General features: G+C 40.2%; 1 protein-coding gene across 5 annotated transcripts in view; it reads left to right on the top strand.

Annotated features, from left to right (window-relative positions):
- LPP (LIM domain containing preferred translocation partner in lipoma) overlaps positions 1-13,269 on the top strand; it is a 669,364-nt gene that overhangs the window by 128,810 nt on the left and 527,285 nt on the right. The gene's annotated exons all lie outside the window — the stretch shown is intronic.

Raw genomic sequence — 13,269 nt, 5'->3', positions numbered from 1 at the left:
AGCAAAAAATGAATTAATAGATAGGTGGGTAGGTGGACAATGCTAATGATGAGTAGATTGATATGTTTTTATTGATTTCATAGAGAGGAAGGGAGAGGGAGAGAGAGAGAGAAACGTTGATTGACTGCCTCCTGCAAGCTTCTACTCGGGATCGAGCCTGCAACCCTGGCATGTGCCCTGACTGAGAATGTAACCAGTGACCTCCCAGTACATGGGATGATGTTCAACCAACTGAGTGACACTGGCCAGGTAGAGGACTGTGTAATTTCTTGATAAAGAGCTGGTGGATGTTTACAAAGAGCACTAAACTTAAAATTCGATAGGGGCCCAAATCCTCACATTTCTTATGTTTATAAAAACCTCAGTTAAGTGATCTCATAATCTCAGGGCCTTCTTTGAATTAGGGATAATAAAATCTGTCTCTCGTTGTCATTGTGAGAATAAATCAGAAAATGTATGTGAGACTCTCCAAAAGTGCCTGGTTCATGGTGGGTGTTCGGTCAGTGTCAGAAGTAACCCGTGAACAGGCAGTTTTGGGTAGTGGTTAGGAACAGGCATGGAAGCCAGACTTTGGGCAAACTTCACTTTTCCTGCCTCAATTTCCTCATCTATAAAATGGACTTATCTCATAGGGTCATTGTAAGGGTAAAATTTGTGAAAAGATAAGTTATGTTAAAAGTGTATGTACAGCACATTTACTAGTAACAGTGCCCAACAGCAGTGTGTTAGCTCTCATTGTTCTGTGTACTACAGTGAGGAAGGGGAGCAGATAGAAAGTGAACAGGCAGGACTGATATAGGATGCTGGCCTGTTCATTCGAGGACAGAGAACCAGTTTAGCCTTGCACATGAAAGTTGCATTTACACAGCCACTGATGACCTTGGAAACGTTCCTGGCTTCTCCATCCTTGACCCTTACTCATCTTCAGGGAATAGTGAGAGAGTGAACTGCAGAGGATGGGGTGTGTTTGGGGAGGGGAAGGCATCCACATCCTTGATGAGCTTGTTCATAGTGAGGTGCCAGGTGGCTACTGAGGGTGAGTTTGCTGGTCAAAGTTGTCCTGTAGGCTGTAATTTTTTGTACCATCCTTGTTTGTCTCCTCAGTCTGCATGTGCCTGGGTCCTCTCCTCAGATCTGTCTCCAATATTCCTTCTCTCTAGAAGGCTTTGGTACACTGGGGCCATCTCTGCCTGGGACTGTTTCCCCTGCATCAGAAGGAGGTGGGTGGGCACTTGGCATACCATTATGTGAAAGGTGATATACTCTAACATATATTTCACACACTTTCTACAAAGAAGAATGCACTCAGAGATATTTAATTTTAAAGTTGTGCTGCTGAGGATAAGCTGGAATATTTTTCAAGATCTTGGGCTTATTGTCACAAACAACAATTATCTTTACAAGGCATGGTGTGTGTGTGTGTGTGTGTGTGTGTGTGTGTGTGTGTAGCTTCCTGGAATTGGTAGTGTTGATTTTGAGGGTGTTTCTTTGGCTTATTCAAAATAGAAACAGAAAGGTAAAGTGTTTGTTCATGTCATGTGAACATGTCTTTATAGGAAAAGACTTTACGATAATACCTTACATTGTACATAGGGCTTGGTGGTTTCAAAGCACTTAAATACACTTTTTTTTTATGTGCATCTTATGCTCTCCCAATGAGGTAGTCAAGGCAGAGCTTATTATTTCTCTTTTAGAGACTATGTAACTGAGGTTCAGAGAGATAGAGTGAGTTTCTTAAAGCAATGATGGTTGCAGACCCTGAACCTTTAACTCTGGGGTGCTTTCTGCTTTGCCACCTGATTTGAGTGTAATGAGCTCATTCTTACCAAGCACTACCCAGGTTACATAAAGTTGTAATAAATCTCAAAGACACTTACCTTTACTTTCCACAGGTTAAAAAGTTAACTATAATTTGATATAAACTTGTTCCTTCCCCTTTGCTCTCCCCAGTATAAACAGCAATGAATGTCTAGGGCTTTCTGTTAACCCAGATTGTGTTTTTCAACATTAAATGTCAAAGTATTTCCTGAAACTTGCTTTAATGAATAAGAAAGGTGAACATAAAATTCCTTTTTTGCATGAGGTCATTAGGAAACAGGATGTGCGAACTTGCTGTAGAAATCTGAAGAGGAACACTTGTACTGATGTGCAGGCTAGATGAGTATATTACAGAGGGTTTCATGCTGGTAGAGATTTTAAGTGAAAGAAGTTCTCATTTAGTGTGTCAATTGGTTTGCATGAAAAACGAATCTGTTCCATGAGTTGGATCCAAGGGGGGGTTATACGTCCTTACACTTCAACAACCAGAAGCATGAGTTGGACCTCTAATTCTGATTGCAAGGTGCCCTTATCTGGAAGCTCGGGAGTGTCCTCAGAATACAGAACAGAGGAATGGAAGATGCTCTTGAGCTTCTTATGACTGAGAGTCAACACTGTGCTTGCTGGAGGTGGGAAGGACTGAGTTCTCTTGGGCAAATGTCTTGGAACCCCTTAGTCACACGGCACCAAATAAGCCTACTGATGTATTATTAGCTTAATGTACTGGCATGTGGGTTAGGTCACATGTGTTTTGGAAGTCTATTTCTTTTATTCGCACCACATGGTTTCTTAGATGACTCCTTTTGAGTGAATCACCAGTTTGCTGACAGTGTCTTGAACAGGCTGCTTTAGAAGGAGGCAGAAAGTGTTTTGGTTTGGACAGATGACCTCCTTGACTTTCCATCTTTGATGGTTTCTTTTTCGATCTACATCATCTGGTGATATTATTGACTTGGGTGCTGAAATTGGCCCTGATTTATGCCCCAGATACAGATCAGCTTGTACCTTTTCAGGACACAGATAGCTATGTCCATGTTCCCTCTACGTTTCCCATGTAATAATTAGCATTCACCCTACAAACAAGGCCAGAATGAAATCACTAGCATGGCTGAAGAGTCCCTTCTCTGAGTTTCTGTCACATTCTTAATTCTTTTTTTTCTGGCATTGGTGTGTCTTGTGTGTGTTGGTTTGGTGTCTTCTGCTACATTTGAACTCCTGTAGAGCAGGCATCCTATCTTATTAATCACCATGATGGTGCCTGGTATATAGTAGGTGCTTTTAAATAAGTAGTTGGATCATTTCTCAAGAAGCATAAAGAGATGGTTTTCCTTGAGAGAGAGATGGCTGCAAGGGTTGCTTCTTCAGTGCATTCCCAGCATGCTTGGCACCTTGGGAAGTCAGAGATGAGACACCACAGCTCCTTCCTTGGGCAGCCACAGTTCAGCTATATCATGTCAGGGAGAGCACTGCATATACTGTGAAATAAGGCATGCATGGATCATCCTGATGGGATTTGACTTTAGAATAGCTTCAAACCACAGGCTCTGCTCCCTCTTCTCACATTTGAAAATTCCCTATCATTGCCTCACTTTCTTCACAATTGTAATGGGATAGTCATGAATGGACCATTGAGTGTAGCAAATTGTCTGTGGAGCTGAATGCAAAGTGCTTTGCTATTCTTTGGTAGATGGGAGTCTATGTATTTTTAAAAGGCAGATTGCTGCCTTTTAAAAGGCAGATAAGGAAAATGTGACACCCCCACAAAGAATATTATTCAGCGATAAAAAGGAATAAAGTACTGATATATGCTACCACATGAATGAATCTTTAACATATTATGTAAGTGAAAGAAGCCTGTCACAAAAGACAACATCTTATATGATTCCATTTATATGAAATGTCCACAGTAGGCAAATCCATACGTCTATAGAGACAAAAGTGGATTTGTGGTTGCTGGTAGGGCTGAGGTGGGTAATAGGGACTGACTGCTAAAGGTATGGGTTTCTTCTGGATATGATAAAAAGTTCTTGCTAGTACATTAGATTGTGGCAATATTTGCACAACTCTGTGAATATACTATGACTAAATTTTAGACTTCATATGGGTGAATTGTATGTTGTATAGTTTTATCTTAATAAAGCTAGTTAAAAGTGAGTGCATTTCAGTCTATAAGCTTTGAGGGGTCAAACAGTTTCTAACATAATTCATTTGGCTTGTTTTGGGCCAAGAAGTCATGCGTACTTAACAATGATGACCAGGCCTAAGGAAAACCTGATAACACAACCAGAGCTACCAAACTTGACATCTATTTCCTCCCAACTTCATGCACAGTTATTTTCAAGAGCTTCAAAATTTGTACTTCCAGAAATGTTGATCAGTGAGATACTCAATAAGAAATAACAGGGTACTGACAGCCCTGATTGTGTAAATAGGCGCTTAAAGTTATGTTCCTGGTTTGCTTGTCAATACAAGAGGAATGTGTGATTATGTTGAATGACGGTTAATTTCTTTATCCACCCATTTTAAAAATAAAGATGTACGTCTGGAAGACAGGTGCCCAGGGCAAAAGGAGGCCTGCAGCTTTGCTAGCGAACCCCAGAGAGGAACAAGTTCCTATTTAGGAGTTGGCTTTGGAGTCCTGGCTGATTTTAGGCTATAGCTGATGAATTAGGGAACCGGGGCTAGTGCTGCACACAGGATTTTTCATTTTCTCCTGTTTTGTGTTTTTCTGGACAGCTTTCCCCCTCCTCCTTCATGATCATTGTCCCACCCTCTTTGACTAACTTGTGTGGAAGTGTGTAGAGGCTGAAGGAATGTCGTGCTTTTGAGCTTTTTATGTGAACAGTTCCTACACAAACATTTCTCTTTGATTAAGTATCCGGTGAAACCAATTCACATGAACTCCAATTAAACTTTAATGAACAAGTGGGTGTATTAATATCAGCTGAGTAATGCAGGCAGCGCGGATTCCAGTAAGTGACTCACTTCTCTGAGCAGCTCATTCCCCATGCACGGTTAGAGTTACTAGAAAGCTTCCAGCTATATTTGAGTGGATCTGGTCTGGGCCTTGTAATTCTAGCAATCCTCGGGGCTTATTATTCATCTGCTGACAAAACCACAGTTATCCAGGTCCTTGTTTTCAGAGCAAGGATTGGGAATGGGGAGACTTGTTCATATTGAGTAATTAGGCCTTTCATGGAGCAGTGCCCATGTGGACTTTTATTTTCTTCATCTTCCTTTTTTTTTTTTTTTAAAGTGGGAATTCTTTTTCTCCTTAAACCCAGGGGCAGTGTAAGTGAAGGTCAAGGCAGTGAAGGTGGAACCCTCCGTTTTGAACTAAACTTAACTCTCCTGAGTCTCGCTTCCCATCCTCATCTGCTCTTTGCCTCAAGTCCACAAGCATCCCCATTGTTACGCCAGAGACAACAAGATCTTGGAATGGAGAGCCTTTCTGAAGACAGACCCTGTTCCTTTCAGAGGGTGATAACTGTACCTACTTCCTAGGGAGGATTAAACAAGATAGTTTCTTGCCTGGAGCATAGACATTCCCAGTCAATGTCAGTTAACTTGTGCCCATGGAGGAGGGCTGGGAGGAGAGTTTGGGGATGAATGGGGCTCAGTCCTTGACAACAAAGGAACTTAGACTCTCCTAGATATTTGTCTTATACTTAAAAAAATGTCTGTAATTACAGAATGATAAGGACCAAAAGCTTGGAAGAGAGAATGAGCTGTGAGGATCCAGGGAATGTAGAGATCCCTGTGTTGGAGGCATCTGGGAAGGCTGGGTGATCTTGGCTAGGGAAGTCAGGGTAGGGGGAATGAGCTAAGGGTTTGGGAAAGTAACTTGAGGGTGAAGGCAAAGGTCCACACATACCCATGCACAAGGTAGGTACTTTTAGTGTGGTTAGAGTAGACAATGTCTGGGCTTGAAGGGCTAATTGTGACTGAACTTAGCCTCTGCCTTGGCTCCCAGACTGCAGTCTTAGCTCTGTTTGCAGCTCTGCCTTCCATTCCATGGTACCCATCTAGAAATCAGTTGAAAGTTACACTACAGCCAGGCAGGTGGAGGTAAAGGTAGGTGATAGAATGGACTTCATTTTATTTATGTATGTGTTTGTTTGTTTATTTATTTACTTACTTATTTTTAAGTTCAAAGTATTATTGTTTTTTGAAAGTATTACATAGGTCCTCCTTTTCCCTCCATTAACCTCTTCCAGCCTGCTCCCGGGTGTGGGAGTGGACTTTAAATCTGTTAGCTCAGTGGGCTTGCTAACACAGCATTCCTGAATAGTCATTTACTCTACTTGTGACAACTTCCTCATAGGAGACTGTGCCTGTAAAACTCCTTACAGTGAGCAGCAGGGCATATATGCATTCAGCCTAAGTAACTCCCAAGGCTGGAAGGAAAGGGCTGTGTTGCACAGGCCTAGTTCCTTCTCCAAATTCAATAATTGGGTAACTCACCTCCTCCTCCTCTATGGATGAGATAGATGGAGGGAGAGCAAGATGAAAAGGCAGAAAGCAAGGTAGAAAGGAAATGTCTGCCACTATGAGGAGCCTTGCCCCCATTTCTCACTCAGATCCCAACAGGGTTCCTTTAGGGAAAAAAATAGGAGGCCGGAAGGTAGAACAGGGCCATATTGTGGAAGTGAGGGACAGTGTGCTGAGCAGGGAAGGATGTAATTCATTCAGGCTGGTTAATCCACTTAGGAAATACCAATTGAGGGACACACTAAATAATTCCAACTGGAGTAAACAGGGCCTGTTAAGGACTGTGGTGCAAGAATCAGTCTCCATTTCACAGTTGAACACTGAGGGGTTCGGACATCTCACGTGAATTTCAGACTCTGCTTCTCTCCCAGACTTCTGTCTAGAGAATGCAACAGGATAAAGAAGTCCGTGGTGTAAAGTCATGAGTTCCATAGTGATAGCAGAGGTGGGAGAGTCCAGTTGAATAAATTTCATCTTTTGAATTTTGGATAAACCAGAAGAAATTCTTGCAAATCAGGAATTGAATAGACCAGTGGTCGGCAAACTGCGGCCCCTTGAGCGTGGCTCTTCCACAAAATACCACGTGCAGGTGCGCACGTACAGTGCGATTGAAACTTCGTGGCCACACTCAAGGAGCCAAAGAGCCGAATGTGGCTTGCGAGCTGCAGTTTGCCGATCACTGGAATAGACTAACGATGTAGTTAGGAACTATATGTTGCTTACAGAAAACAAAGGAATATATGTTAGATTTCAAAAATGTTAGTTAGGCCCTAGCCTATTTGGCTCAATGGATACAGTGTTGGCCTATGGACTGAAGGGTCCCGGTTTGATTCTGGCCAAGGGCACATGCCAAGGTTGTAGACTCGATCCCCAGTAGGGGGTGTGCAGGAGGCAGCTGATCAATGATTCTCTCTCATCATTGATGTTTCTCTCTCCCTCCCTCTCCTTCCTCTCTGAAATCAATAAAGAAATATATTTTTAAAAAAAATGTTAGTCAGTAGTTCACTTAGCAATTAGAACTAGGTATTTCACTACTTAACAACTTCCCAGAATATTATTTATTATTAGATATGGCTGAGGAAAGTCTGTTATTCCCATTTTATAGAATAAGAAACAGTAACAAACTTTAAGATCATTATCCAAAGACACTTTGATTAGCCAGCTTAATCTTTCATTTTATATTGGGGATTTCATATTGAAGTGAGTAAGATTTGCTTATGGGTTTTCACAAGATAACTGAATTGGACTTGATTTTGACATTCAAAGGAATCAGGGATGTGCACTTCCTTGTTTTGGCTTAAAGATTTGAAATAGAACTATAGTAGCCGTGAGGCACCATACATCTTTTATTTGGGGCCTTTCACAAATTCCTTCCAATTCAGGGTTTCTCCAGAGCCTATTGTTCTTTCAACAATATGCAGAGGGCATGCTCATCTACTTTCACTTAGTGTCATCTTTTCAAGATAATAAGCTGAATATATTGTATAGATTGATTAATTAGCTTTCTTAAGGTGAATACATTGTGCAAGTCCATCTCTGTAAACCCAAATCTTGCCAGAATTTCTCTGTTTACCATACTCCAGGGTCTCTAAGTAGTTTGTCTTTTCTGGAGACCTTTGACCGATCACACTGCTCTTTTCTTGTTGCCTTGGAAACACCTCTCTGTTACCCTGGTCATTCTCTGGTCTTCTGTTCCTGTTGTCTACCATGAACACAGGTTACTTACTGCCCTCTTGATCCTCCTGGAAACACTAGCCCAGATACTTCATTGCTTTTCTTTTCTTTGATTCTTTTGATTACCCATGTTGATGATGGCTTCAAACAGCAATTGTTGTACCAGAATTCAGATTTCAGTCTGCATCCCTAAATCTTTGGTTGTGGGCCTGGGCTTTTGCATCTTGAAAACCTTTGTAGGTAATTATGATGGACGCCCCTGCTTAAAAATCTACTGGTATCAGTTTACTTATGGTTTGTGGTACTTAAAGACTTTTCAAAAAAGACATTTAATCCGTTGATTCCTGGATGAAAAAGACACACCCAGGGTATGAAAAGAGAGTGAGTAGGTCTCAGAAGGGTGTGGTCTCAGTTGGAGAGGAAGCTGGATGATGCTATGAGGGAACAAAAGCTCAGTGTCCTTACCATCTGCTTTTTTTTTTTATGCCCCAGGCTCATTCCTATAATGAGTGTTTATTTTGCCCAGCAATACTTTTGTTGTTCCTACACATACATGCTGTAGGTTCTGTTCTAGAAGTTTCTACAGGAGAGAGAGTAAGTGCAGGGGTTCTTAACTCAGCCCCACTAAAGTTTAGGTCTGTTATCAGGTTCTATCTTATTCAGTAGGTTCCAACCTTTCCACAAAGACCCAACATCTCTTCTTGCCCCCAGACCCTAAGCAGGTCCACACTTTTCCTGTATATATTCCCTACATAATGACTATGTCTTATACCTTTGGTAATGAACCACATGTTGTCAGGCAGTTCACGCTTTTGTAAAAAGTTAGAACATACAGACTGCGACAGTTTGCTCACTGGCAGAGGTGAAATGGAGGCGTGTTCCTTCTACCGTCATTGCAACTCTCCCTGGGCTTTTTTGAGTGTACTCTGTGGAATCAGTGTTATGACTTCTCAGTCATATCTTTCCTATTTTAAAACTGCGGAATTGATCTTACCACCTTACTGGGGAGCATGTCATCAGTAAAGTCTGATGGAAAAACCTGTCTGATGGCTGGGGAGGGAGGCACAGGGCAGCACTGGTGACTCATCCCAAGACCAGCTGCCTTTGAGCTGTGGTGCTTCATCTATGCTGACTCTAAACCTCCCTCCGCATTCTGCCATCTTAAGCAGCTTTCGAATCTTAATCTCTGATTTCCTTATCTAGATCAGACTGTGTCTTTTTTTAAGTTGTGCCTGGACATCCCCTTAATAGATTCAACTGGTCCCGTAGGATAATTGGCTTTATACTTTTATGGAAATAGCAACCATAGGAAATGTTATTCTTGAACAGAGTCTTCCCCTCCCACTGTGGGCGAGGTGTCAAGGGGCCCAGGTAGGCTTATATGTGAAGGCTTTTTTTTTTTTTTTTTTTTTTTTTTCTAAAAATGTGTGTTGTTGGTACTTTGAGGTGGAAAGAAAGCAAAAGAGTTTTTGAACCCCTTTAGGGAAAACACACACACACACACACACACACACACATCTAAAAAAACAAAATTTTTTTCCTGAGATGAATGAATGGACATTGTAGGGAAGACAGTAGGGTACCAGGAAACCTTGAGTCAGGGCCTCTCTATCCTATTTTGCTGTAGGATCTTGACTGCTTGGCTGTCGGTGGGGGTCCTCGAACCCATCTCTCTGAGTTGTTGAATGGATCAGATGAGTTACTGTATATGAAAATATTCTATACATGGAAAAACAAAACAAAAACTCTTCATATTTATTGTCTTAACACAGGTCTTAGTCTTTTTCCTAAAATAAAACTTTGTTTTTCAATTATAAAAGTTATGTACATCTATTTCAGAGAGTTAAAATGCAAAAACAATCAAACAAAAAAAAACACAAAAAACGAAGAGGCAAATTAAAACACCCATAACCCATCATCCAGAGATAAACACTGTTGCAATTTTACACATATAACCACTTTATTCTTTTTTAGAAGGGGACTGTGTGGTCCTTATACAAATTTAGTTTTACATTTTTTTACATAGTATTATATTGTAATTATTTTCCATGTTATTAAACATTATTTGAAAGTATACATTTTAATCACTGCATAATGTTGCATTATGTGATGTATTTGGATGCATTGTGATATATTTGACCATTGTTTTCATTATTAAGTGCTGTTTATCTAGAAGGGATCTTGCTTTCACACAAAAAAGGGGCACTTGACATTGTTTTTGTAGTAGAGGAATTTGACATTTTATTTCATTTGAATTAATATGTATTAGACTGGAATGTAGCACTTTCAGTTAACTTCTCAGATCTAAGGTAAAGTTAGTCCTATAGAATTGTTAATTTAGAGAAAATTCTGACTGTAAAAAATACATTGGGCCAAGTTCTCTTAATTAACATAACACTAATTAGAGAAACATTGAAAAATAGTATGGGTAGTCTCATGACTGTACTGCATTAGATAAGTTGCCTTATGCCTTCTGGAAAGCTTTTAATTTTCTCTTATTAGGAGGATGTGGTAAAGTTGTTTTGCCCAAAGGGTCTTTTCCATTGCTGGGGACATACATAATACTGTAGTTACCACATATTTGGATGTGTTGACATAATGATGAAGAGAGACCTTTGGGCATTTTTTAAAAATGGAGATTTAAGGAACAGTAATTTAGGAGAGGGAATTGTGCTAGTATTTCAGTCCTGAGGTTGATCTTTTCATCATGGATTTATGTTTTTGCCTCTCTATGCATTTCTGCATGTCTGCTTAGCATCTTGTCAGCTACATTTGCTTAGGTCCCATGCCTCTATTTGTTCATACTTTCACCCATCTATCCTTCCACCCATCTCTCTAGTCATCCTCCTCTGGCCATTCTTACCTACCCTTCTCATTTACCTCTCTAAATCTTCATCTATCCAATCTACCTGTAAAGTGAATGAAGACTATTTTAATGGGAGCATATTAGTTTCTTTATTGCATTTTAAAAAGGGAATCATAGTGCCCAAGGGCACAAGAACGAGAAAGTGAAAATGACTGGAACTTGACCATTTTTGTTTCACTTTGAAACCAAGAGGGATGTTTAGAACCAGCCTGACTTTCCATTCTATGATGCCTCTTTAGGATGTTCTGAATATAATGCATTTTGAGGACTTTTGTTTCAACCAATGTTTTCTTAGAAATCAACCACCTGGAGATAGAATAAACAAGAGCTATTATATAGCTTCTGAGTAGTAAATTGAGAAGCGAAATAATTTTCTTCAGTTTGGGCTAAGGAAGAATCAAAGATGTACAAATGAAATCTTTCTAAATTTATTGACTTAAAAATATACTGTAACATTTTCAGGGAATTCAGATATATCATACGAAGGTATTTTTGAGATGTGGGGACCTGTGTTGCACTTGTTTTTGGATAAAATGGAAGGAATGAAACTAACTGTTACTGAAAACCTCTTTTCTTCTGATTCTGAGAACGAATTCTGATTCTTTGAGGTGTCTTATATTATTCACTTTCTGCAGATAGGAGGCAGAGGCCCAGAGAAGCTAAGCGACTTGCCCATGTTTACATGGTTAAAGAGTGGAACAGCTCTTGTGGAATCAAGACTTGTTTGACTCTAAAATGGTTACTCTTTGCAGTAAACCATACTGACACTGTGCACAGGGCTTGTAAAACCTCAACTGGGTCTCTCTTCTCCACTTTGAATTTTATAGTTACTCAGATTCTGAAAAGGATCCTGCAAAGAGCGCAGTTATCAGTCCTTTTCTCGAAAGATGAGAGGGTTTGCACGTGGCCTTGATAAAGAAGACAGTTCTTAGGCTATGGATATTACTTTGAATCTATGAGCTGGACTTTGGTATTTGACAGAAAGAGCTTTTCCTCCTGTGCAACTGTGTATTTGTGTTTGACTTAACCTGAGTCTCATTAGTCAGCTTGATCCAAATGACGCAAAGGTCCCCTCCACTAGATGCATCTTATGAAGGTAAACAAACCAGTGAAATACATAACAACTCTCTCCGAACGTTTGTAAGCTCTGAAAGCCAGAAAAGACAGCTATTGTAATATGTTTTGCCAGGCCAGCTGTTAGGATCACAAATGAGCCTGAAATAGTAATGACTTTTGAATACACAGTAATTTATTTAGTTCTTAACTTTTCCATAGGTTTGAAAGCTTGCCACAACCTCCCTTTTTATTGTTGTAAACTGTAGCATTGCTAATAATGTGTTATCCTGGGTGGAAATTAGTTTTGGCATAATTAGATGCCAAAGATGGAGACTGGGTAAATGAGGTTCTGCCATGGGACTTGCTTTATGTGATTCTATTCTTAATTTCCATCTTTATTTTATTCTTTATGTATATATTTTTCTTTTAAAAATATATATGTATTGATTTCAGAGAGTAAGAGAGAGGGAGAGAGAGATAGAAACATCAATGAGGAAAGAGAATCATGGATCGGCTGCCTCCTTCCTCCTGCAGTCCCCACACTGGGGATCGAGCCCAGTGCCCTGACCGGGAATCGAACCATGACCTCCTAGTTCATAGATTGATGCTCAGCTACACCATCCGGGCTTTAAGTATATATTAACTGCCTATTGTCTACCAGGCACTGTGTTATGTGGGGAGGGTATATAAGAACAGGGGTAGGCAAACTCTTCTGTAAAGGGATAAGTGGTAAACATTTTGCCTTTGTGGTCCATGTTGTCTCTGTCACAGCTGTCATTCTCTGAGACAATATGTAAAATACTCAACTCTGTCATAGACAATATGTAAACAATTGATTGTGTCTATGTTTCAGTAATTTTTTTACAAACACATGCATTGAGCAAGATTTGATCTGTGAGCCACAATTTGCCAACACCTGTACTAGAATGTTCATGAAAGTGGTGAACTTAGTTTTGTTCATTGCTATGTAACCAATGCCTACAGCACTGCCTGGCATAGGGTAGATACTCCATACGTATTTGTTGAATCAATGAACTAATGAATCAGACTCCTTCAGTGCTCTCTGAGATCTCATAATCCTATAGAGAAGATAAGAAATATATGTTTGAGAGTGAAGTCAGGTGGCATTTTAACTGGATGCTGAGAGATAGGTAAGTGAATGTCACCAGCCAGAGATGGAAGAAACATAATGCAGTCAGAAGACACACATAAAAGAGACAAGAAGCAGGACATTTCCGGTGAATAATGCTTAGTTCAGTTGTTCTGTAGTAGGATTTCCCTGACTTGTCTGATTATTGAAAACACTTGCTGTTAATAATACAGATTTCCAGCACCCTCTGTGGAGGTTCTGTTTCAGGAAAGAT

Source organism: Myotis yumanensis, unplaced genomic scaffold, assembly GCF_028538775.1.
Source record: "Myotis yumanensis isolate MYYU_CA2020_CCGP unplaced genomic scaffold, mMyoYum1.0.hap1 SCAF_2, whole genome shotgun sequence".
NCBI lineage: Eukaryota > Metazoa > Chordata > Mammalia > Chiroptera > Vespertilionidae > Myotis > Myotis yumanensis.
Note: the sequence above shows the minus strand (reverse complement) of the source record. Positions and strands in the feature narration are given on the sequence as shown.